Source organism: Malus domestica, chromosome 15, assembly GCF_042453785.1.
Source record: "Malus domestica chromosome 15, GDT2T_hap1".
Classification (NCBI taxonomy): Eukaryota; Viridiplantae; Streptophyta; class Magnoliopsida; order Rosales; family Rosaceae; genus Malus; species Malus domestica.
This window is the reverse complement of record NC_091675.1, coordinates 5,032,245-5,042,296: the sequence shown is the minus strand read 5'-3', so window position 1 is coordinate 5,042,296 and position 10,052 is coordinate 5,032,245. Positions and strand designations below refer to the sequence as shown.

Sequence of the window (10,052 nt, the reverse complement as noted above, 5' to 3'; positions counted from 1 at the left end):
GCTCTTATAATTATCGAGTAACTAATTTTTCAATGGATCAGAACACCACCACGTGATGTTATTATTTTATTTAAATTATAATATATGTATTTGCACAAAGGATAAGTCTGTCGTTCACTAATATTTTACCACGTATAAAACTAACATCACATGTTGATGTCCTCAATATGCATAAAAGTTTCTCCAATCCGTATAAAGTTAGGACATTACTATAAAAATAGGGGTGTGCTATCCACACACCCTATTTTACTTCTCACACACCCTATTTTATTTCTCACACACCCATTGATAATTTATGTCCGTTGATCTTCTTTAATTCATCCGATCTGACGGTCGAAAATTAAAAAGGTGTGTGAGAAGTAAAATAGGGTGTGTGGATATCACATCCCTAAAAATAAAGTACACACAACAAATGCTACTTTAGAAATCTTTGTACACACCTGTAGTATTGTAGCAGAAGAATCATACTCCTCTAGAACTTGCTGTACATGTTTTTACCATAAAATAATGTCATCAATTACAAAATTCAGCTGAAATTAATATAATCGACATACGCAGTATAACAGAACAGATGTAGTTGAGCTAAAGAGCATACCAACTATAGTTCTATATTCTGTAACATACCTTGTGCACGCGCAAACGTTTTAAAATTTCCTCAAGGATCTGCTCCCGGTACTCAGCCAGCCTCATGCAATGTCCTGATTTCAGAGAGACCATCGCCTTGAAAGGTCCAGCAGTCGACACTTCGTATATAAGAGGAATGCATACATAGGATGCATGCTAATTATATATAGTAATTTATCGGTGATCGGAGACATGCACTACAAAAAAACTTGCTAAATACGACGCTAAAAACTCGTCGTGTTAAGTCATGACAGCGTCGTTTATGCGTTTTAACGACGCTCATGCGACACTTGTGATTGCGTCGCAACAAACCCATGTCGCAAAAGTTTTCACAACTTATTGCGACACATTTCAAGCGTCGCGAAGTTCTTTTACGACAGCTTTGCGACACAATAGTTAGCGTCGCAATGGCTTTGATGGTGGAATTAAACAAAATATTTGGGACATGTTTGACACGTTGTAAATGCTTTTATCCCTACAATTTTTTTGTTATAAATACAAAATGGTTGGAAATGATATTTGTTCAATGAAAGATTAGTTTGCAATTTATAATCTTATTCACAATCATCCCAAGTTCAAAAGTAAAATAATATATGAATCAAAGAACTATGCTTTTAGAATTCCTAATAACATTGAAAGTACACCATCCGCATATCCCAATACATATAATCCTACTAGAGTCAAATATAAATAATCTCGTCTCAAAAGTTATGAACATAATTTTTTTTTTTCAAATATGCTCCAACATATTCAAGAGTTTAATTATGATCAAGACTCTTCATCACAATCTCCATGCAAACCTGAAAAATAAGAATTACACAGCCATCAATAACATGTGTCAATTAAAAGTTTAATCTTTAGTATAATGTTTTCTTTACAAACCTTTTATGAAGCAATTGTTTCTATGGTTCTGGGTCTAACTGAGGTTGTTGCTCATTACTCCCATATGTTTCTTGTAGATGGCTTGATGTATTTGGAGCCTATATTTAACACCAACACGACAAATAGAAATCAAAATTGCTCAAATTTTCACACTAATTTATTCTAATAAATTGAAAAGAGAACAAAAACACATTCGAATGTATATACCTGTCCACTTCTACTTGGTGATGTGTTAACATGGAAACCAATATGAGTCATCACGAGATGGAGTTTCGAACTGACTTCACTATACTTGGATCAGAGATCTTCAATTTCAGATTCATGCTTAGCCTTAAGATCATCTATCTTAGTCTTATATTGTCTTTCTACCTCTTCTCGTATGGTGTCCTCATTAACATTGGAAGATCTTGAACTTTGACAAAACACTTGAGATGGAGTTATACCTGTTCCATACATGCGAACACGTCCATATGCATCAGGTCCCATAACTCTAGTAAACACCTCCTCTCGATAATCCTCGTCTTGCTCATGCTCTTCCCTTTCTTCCAAGCATTGATTAAATTGATTCTACAAAACATGACCCAACCAATTCAAATGACCAAAAGATAAAAAATAATGCACAACCCAACTAATCAAAACGATGTGAATATGCAAAGTTTTACTTTGAGTGAAAAATATATAACCTAACTGATACTTACAATAATGTGGCCACTTTCCTCATCGAAAAGGTCTCTGTCATCATTCTTTGTTTTCTTTGTTCTTGTTTTTATAAACATGCTCAACCGATCCGTTTTCTCTCCCTTCTCTCTCATCTTAAGAGCACACAATGTTTAATCAAGTTAGTAATGAAAATTGTTAAATGGAGAAAATAAAAACTTTCCAGCATTTCCATCATGCCGTATTCAAATTGGACCTGGTACAAATGATACCATTCCAGTTTTCCAGCATGGTTTATATATATACATTCCCTGCTTGTATTAGTATTAGTCCTATTGTTAATTATTATCACTTATTACTCACTGCAAAACTAGTGTTCTGACCTCATGTTTCAATTGAGCAAATGAAGTACGACCAGTCCGATGAGGAGCACCTCCATGTGCACGATTAGCCTTATTTGCCTCAGAATATTCCTACACATGTTTAAAGCAACCATAATTCATCACTATTATAAACTTAAAATGTAATTTTTCCTAATTTACCTTTATATTAGGGAGGCCCCAATTAGACAAGATATAGAATGGTTGCTTCATGCACATCCATGGTGGCAAATTATATGGCATTAGAATAACAAGCCATGTACTGTGAGGTTTGAACATTGTTTTAAATGGGCTGAAACCATCTGATGCTAGACCAAGTCTGACATTACGAATTCCACTAGCAAAATCTGGATACTTAGCATCAAAAGCTTTCCATGCAGGTGTATCAGCAGGGTGCCTTAGCACACCATCATTAATACGCTCTTCAGCATGCCATTTCATAAGCGAAGCAGTTTTTGATGACATAAAAAGTCTTTGCAATCTTGGCTTCAATGGAAAATATCTTACTTGTTGAGCAGGTATTTTTCTATCCCCACTCACACCATTGTTAATTTGGCCTTCAAATTTCTTGTATCTGGATGTGTGGCAGATGCCACATGATTCAAGCTCCTCATCCTCATTTTTAAACAACATACAATGACTAGGACATGCATCCCATGTCTCGTATGTGAAGCCCAGGTCCTCTGTAATCTTTCGAGCATCATTATAAGAGTCTGGTACGTCTATATTGGGAAAAACTTCTTTCAGAAAATTTAACAAGATTGTCATTGAACTGTCTGTCCATCCACCAAGTACCTTTATGTGTAATAGTCGAACAATGAATGACAATTTAGTAAACTTTTCACACCCCGGATACAAAGGACATTCTGCATCTTGTAGCAATTTGAAGTACTTCTAGTTTCATCATTTGGCCCCTCACTGTGTTCATTTTCTGTTGACTGATCATTATCCATATTAGGATCCACATTTGAATGGCCAAATGCCTCTTGTACCATTCCAAACATATCATCAACAAAAGCTGATGGAGTGTTATTCCCAATACCTTGTTCTGAATATAATGGTTGGTTTGTTTCTCCATGATGAATCCAATTTCTATAATTTGGCATAAACCCATCAACTATTATATGAGCTTTTGCTACTTCCCTTGTAACAAAGTACCGATTGTAACATTTTTTGCAAGGACAATAAATCCTTGTATGACCCTTGTTGTTATCAAATGCAAACTCCAAAAAATGTTCAAGCCCATAGTTAAATTGATCAGATGACCTGTCATTTAAATCTATCCAACTCTTGTCCATACCTAATGTCATCCGAAAATAATACAAAGAAAGTAAGTAAAATTAATCAAAAATTTATTTAAAAGGAGGATATAAAACATACCGAACTAAGCACCCTTGATCTGATCTCTATAGTTAATCCAAAATATTTGAACTACAAAAGAAATGTCAAACACTAAGCAATATGAGATAAGTTGTCAATCCAAACTATTCCAAAAACAGTATTCTACTTTAACACAAAAGAATATGCATTAACGCATGATAATGTGTGAGCTCGGAATAGGCGATACACATACAGAGTTATCTCAACATTCATAATGATAATACTAGTTATTAAAAAAATAAATAATAAAGGGAAGCAATTGAGTTTTAAAAGGTGGGCTTATATAATATGAGTTGAATGGGTAATTAGACAAACTCTAGGTCTGCCATCAACTATCACTTAAAAATTAGATAAACTCACTACTAATCCCCATCATTCACCTACCTAACACATGAACTAGCTAGGAATGGGTAATTAACAATCCAAACGGTCATATTCTTGGGTAGCAAATACGAAATACATATCCAATTCTTCATTCAATGTATCCTCTGAACTTTGGGCAACTTTGACTTTTGCATATGATACTCAAAGAAAATATATCCAGAATTTCAAGGAGTGTCACAAATAAGAGATTACTCCAAGGTAAACTTTTAGTCAGCACACAAAAAAACAATCCTACATCATCCACTTTACCTTGTGCGAGGGCCTTCTCCAAGATCTTCCCAATCTATGGAAAAGCAACGCCTGTAAAAGGTACACTCTAATCATTCACCATATTTTTAAGGAAGAAGAAGAAGCCAAATATATTGTTGCAAATGCCAACAAAATTACAAAAAAAATAAAAATTGGGCAAGTTGTCCACGAATTAAAAATAAAGGCACATAGAAAATCAAGAAGCACAATCCCCCTAAAGATAAAGTATCTGCAAAGACACCAAATATTTATCAAGAAGCACAATCCCCCTAAAAATCAATTACTATTTGTGCTGTAAACATATTAAGAAAACAGGGTTTGTTTTTAACTAAAATTTTCTGTTTGTGCTGTAAACATATTAAGAAAACCTGCAGCCCAGAACGCAGGCGTTGTCCAGTCCAAACTAATAATTGGAACCGGAAACGGTTGAGGGAGAAAACTAAGGCTGAGGGAGAGAACTAAGCAAGACTTATGGAATCACTTAGCAATCAAAGACGTGGGTTGGGGTTTAACAAGGTACTGAGGAAGATGATCAAACCGATTCTGAGCAGAATGGGTGGAAAAAAGAAAGACATCCCAATCCCGGATGCCAAAGACCCTAGGTTTTGGAAGACATTTAGCAGATATGTGCGCCTTTGACAGAAACCTTATAAATCACTTAGCAAGACTTATGGAATCAAAAAAGAAAGAAGATGGAGATGGTTGTAGTGGCTTACCTGAACTCTGATTGTGCTTCGTAACTCTGATACAACTCCAGAATTTTCGATTGAATCTCTGAGAGAAAAGGAAAAGGAAACGGAAACGGTTGAGGGAGAGCACCAAGGCTGCGTTGGGAAAAAGAAAAAAGGAGCACGCGCGCTCAAACCCTAAGCGCCCAATTTGTTCCCGCTCAAACTCTATCCGTCGTTAGGGGCGTCGCAAATATTTTCGCGCTAACAAATACCGCGCTAATTTCCTTTTATTTGCGACGATAGTGTAATTTGACGCAAAAAACTTGTCGCAAAAAGGCCTTTTTCTTGTAGTGATGCCACTATAGGATTTAGGGTTTTGTATATTATATAGTATCACCTTAGTCGATTTTCCATTTCTTCCAATCGTGACTTGCAGCATAGAATTTCTTGTTTAATCTCCTGTAATTAATTTATAAATTGTGATTTAAACAAAGTATGTATGAAGCCGTGTCAATCAACTTGTATGTGCATGCTTGAATATGAAAAACTAATAATTCTCTTTCATAAGGTACCTCCAGTTGATCCGAATCAGTACTGCTCATCGGACTGCCTCCATCGACTACATGAAATCATAGCAACAATTAATCACCTTTACAAATAGATCTCATCAACTTTTGCTCAACGTACAAATAATTAGATTTAGCAGATCATTTGCCCAGGAGATTTAGTAAAAGATAGACAAGTAACCAAAACCTGGTTGCTTGATAGGTTTGATTAGCTTCCTTCCACAATTTACCAAGAACGCGTTGGAGAAACTGCACATTTAATCATCATTTCAATAAAAATCTAAAAGAGATAAAGATAATAATTGATGAAAGGAAATGATTTTCTGCAAACATTTTCTCTTTTTTTTTTTACTCATGTTTGTTCCTGTCCATTAATTTTCTATTTATGTATTCGACTCAATTGTTAGAAATAAACAGGGTGTGCACGAAAACCAAAAGAGTGTAAAAATTATTTTCCTAATTAAAAAACATATATATACATATTCTTGGAATAATATATGTAACATAGTAAGTGCTGCTTACTTACCTCTTGATTATGTTGACTTTATAATTCCATAAGTAAGAAAAGCCATGCATCAAAACAAACACAAGAAAGATTACATGCACCGAATCGAATGTGATCACAACCATAATGATGGTCTATATCTGCTTACCGTCCTCGTTCATTCCCAGGAAGATTATTATACCGTGCAAGAATCTCTTCAAGGCTTCAATACCATCAAACAAAAAACAAATGACCAAAAAGAATAACAATATTTCCTTGATATATTAGCATATAAAGATGAATCTGAGTGCTAAATAATTAAACTAGCTATTTCATAGGCTTTCTTGATCAGCCCGTTTCTTCTTTTCGAGAAAGTGACTTGCCTATTTGGTCGTATTCTCAATCCTCTTGATCTGAAGCTTCACTCTCCCCATATTTAACTATGTAGAAAAGAACGAAAAATTAATATTTGCTCCTTTCCTTTTCTATTTTGGGAAACTAGCATGCTACCTGGCTATATGGTAAGGGAGAAAGAGGATCAATCTTTCGCTCTCACATAGATATCTCAAAATAGAAGGTAGAAGAAAAGTAAAGGAGAGAAAGATATGGAGCAATATATACAACTAGCTTTTGTCCATGTCAAGCCATTCTTGGAATTAGCTGACAAGAGAGAAAAATTCAGATAGCGATCTAACGGTGCAAAATTAGACAACTTATAAAAATCTATTAGTTTGATGGTAACATCACATGATAACATTTTTAACATAAATCTATTCAATTCATATTTGCAACCTACTTTCAGCACAGATGAAAAATTATTGCGTAGAGGGCTAATCATGATTGAGTAATTATCGGAAGATTTAAACTGACACACCCCGTCCCGAAGGAGGGCATGCTGGCCGTCACAATATGCCGGGGGAATGAACTTTTCTTAAACAATTCTTTAAACAACTTCCCTAGAGGAGATAAATGTATTGTGGATAGTGTGTATCTGGGGTGTCCAGTGATGGTTGAGGGCGTGATTATGTCCGCTGATCTTATTCCGTTAGACATTGTGGATTTCGATGTGATTTTAAGCACAGATTGGTTAGGTTATAATCTTGCCAATATGGATTATCAAAGGTTACCTTTGTGATTGAGCAAAGTGGATTGAGTTAGGCCATCATTTATGCTGTGAGAGCAAAGATATTGTTATTGAAAGGCTGCCAAGGATACTTAGCTCGTGTGGTGCTAAATGAGTTGCTTTTAGTATTTTGGAAAATGTAAAGGTGGTTAGACATTTTCTTGATGTTTTCCCTGAGGAATTACCTGGATTGTTGTCGGGCGGAGATGTAGAGTTCAATGTTGAATTGTCTCCAGGTTCTAGTTTAGCGGTGGTTGGCTCACGAGGTCCTTTCCGGCTTTCTGACAGATTTGGGACATGTAGGACTCACCTGAGGGTGATGTATTCTTATTTTAGTCCTACTTGACTGCAGATAACCTATGCTCTGAACTTATGTGTTTACTTGTAAACTTGTCCGGTTATGTCCGTATGTGGTTATGTTGAGTTTGGTTTGAATTTCTGTTGTTATTACGCTTCCGTGTCGTGCTTATGGTTACGTCACGCCCACGTGACGGCCAGCACACCTGGATCCTCCGGATCAGGGTGTGTTAGTTCATTGTCAACCACTTCCAAGAATATATTGGAATGATTTTCTTAAGACTTTCAACTACCTTTTCGACATATGTTGAACAGTAAAGTTAAAGTTTTGAAGGTAAACCATAAAGATTAAGGACTTGGATTGTCTGCCCTCCCATTTCGGTGCCCTCCTCGTGCTCTCCTGTTTGTGTGGTCACGGTTAAGCCACGTCAACATTTTATATTATTATTTCTTTTTGTTTTATTATTTTTATAAAAAATAATATAAAATGTTGACGTGGCTTAACCGTGACCACACAAAATAAGAGAGCACGGAAGAACACCGAAATGGAAGGGCAGACAATCCAGGTCCAAAAATTAAACACAGAAGAACAAGATTTTCTATAAAATAACATTTTTATGGATAATGTTGTAGCATGACTCATGAGTGAACAGGGAGCTAGATAGCAAATGCCAAAGAAAAAACAAGTATGCTGACCTAATACATGATCTAAATTTGCAGAGAGTAGACAAGGGCGGGTCCCATGTAGCACATAGAGAGCATACGGTGCGCGGGTTTTCGCATAAATGTCGAGGAAGATTTTTCTGCCACTAAACATTTAGTAAATGCAACGTGTCATAGCAACCTTTTTTTGGACAGAACCATTAATTATGCCCTTACTCCGACGAGGCACCTCCACATGTTGGTGTCTCCGACCATCTCGTCCCGAGTCTGAGAACTTGGGGTTGGGCTTCAGGTAAGTAGTCACAACATGAACCAAAATTAGATAGTAAATGTGTTTGTAGAATGATAATATATATAAGGCTTGTTGAATTAAATAAATAAATAAATTAGAGCAAGAAATTTGAACAAGGAACCTGATCTTCAGGGACTTTCCATTCCAAAACGTAAAACCAGATAAAGAGCGAAAACGAGAAAGACTGAGAGAGAGTGTGGAAAACCATCATGCCCCGAGGACGACTACGATTGACTACGTCTACGTGATGGAGAAACTAGCATCACTTCTTTCGGGGATCCGACTTGGCAGCCTCCTCTCCTCTCCGCCTTCTTTTCGTCTTCCACCCACGCTTACCGATCTTCTACTTCCGCGGTTCCATCGTTTCCAACCTCGCCAACCCTTACACATTGGCATTTCGGCAGATTTCCAGTGAGATGATGGTCCGTGATTTGGTCATCCAACAGCTGAACAGCTTCACGATCATGACGTCGTCGTCCTTGTCAATCAGGATTCATTTTATCGTGGTTTGACACCCGAGGAATCAGAACGAGTGTATGAGGACAATTTTGATCTAAACAATATCATTCCACACCTTATCTCGGACACCTTCAGTGCTTGATTCCCCATCTCCCCGTCTCCCTAATTCCCCATTCCTCTCCATACTTTGTGCTAACTCATATCCACTTTTAACTGAATATCTACCATGTTTAGTATAGTGCCATATTAATTTATCTCGACACCCATATAAACTCTGCACCAGGATAGCTTGAGCCTCATTTTAAATAAAAAGCCTTCGGACCTCTTCCTCCTTCCAGCATCATCTCGTCGTATCTATTTTTCTGCCACTAACACTTAGCAAATACAACGTGTCGTAGCTGCAATTTTTTTATATAGAACTTTTGACGCACTTCTGCATGTCCCCAACCATCCTCGTCCAAAGTTAGAATCTCAAGGACAATAATGCCACAGCTAACTACACTGAGAGCTGTTTGGGTTGCAGGTTTCATAATTCAAAAAAATATAATATTATGAGATTTTGGGCTGCAGGTTTCATAACTTACCCAATATTGTGAGATTCGAGATTTTTTACAGATATTGTTCACTGAGATCAAATCTTCTGCTGAATTGTTTCAAATTTTAACCCATGAGCTAACTAATGGAGGAATTTATAAACAGTTTGATGTGATTTGAGTTTTTTCTTATATGTATAATAAAAGTTTAATTTCTATATGGAATTATCTTTGCTTTTGTTTTTTATGGTAACGAAGACTTTGGTTGGAATATCATCTCTTTTTTTTAGCATAGACAAAAGACTGATATTGTAAATAAAAGATGACACAACTCAAAACAAAACCTAAATCCCAATAGAAAGGGATTTAGGTTAAGAAAGCTTTCACATGATGGACATGGCTTCTATA

At 36.3% G+C, this 10,052-nt stretch overlaps 2 long non-coding RNA genes across 2 annotated transcripts; both read right to left on the bottom strand.

Annotated features, from left to right (window-relative positions):
- Nucleotides 1–1,196: 1,196 nt before the first annotated feature.
- LOC108171455 (uncharacterized) lies at nucleotides 1,197–1,713 on the bottom strand. Its single transcript, XR_003769338.2, has 2 exons — nucleotides 1,507–1,713; nucleotides 1,197–1,424 (listed from the first exon to the last, which is right to left on the bottom strand). It is a non-coding gene; the product is annotated as an uncharacterized lncRNA (long non-coding RNA).
- Nucleotides 1,714–3,923: 2,210 nt separating this feature from the next.
- On the bottom strand, nucleotides 3,924–5,468 carry LOC114821790 (uncharacterized). Its single transcript, XR_003769591.2, has 3 exons — nucleotides 5,273–5,468; nucleotides 4,557–4,607; nucleotides 3,924–3,974 (listed from the first exon to the last, which is right to left on the bottom strand). It is a non-coding gene; the product is annotated as an uncharacterized lncRNA (long non-coding RNA).
- Between the last annotated feature and the right edge of the window lie 4,584 nt (nucleotides 5,469–10,052).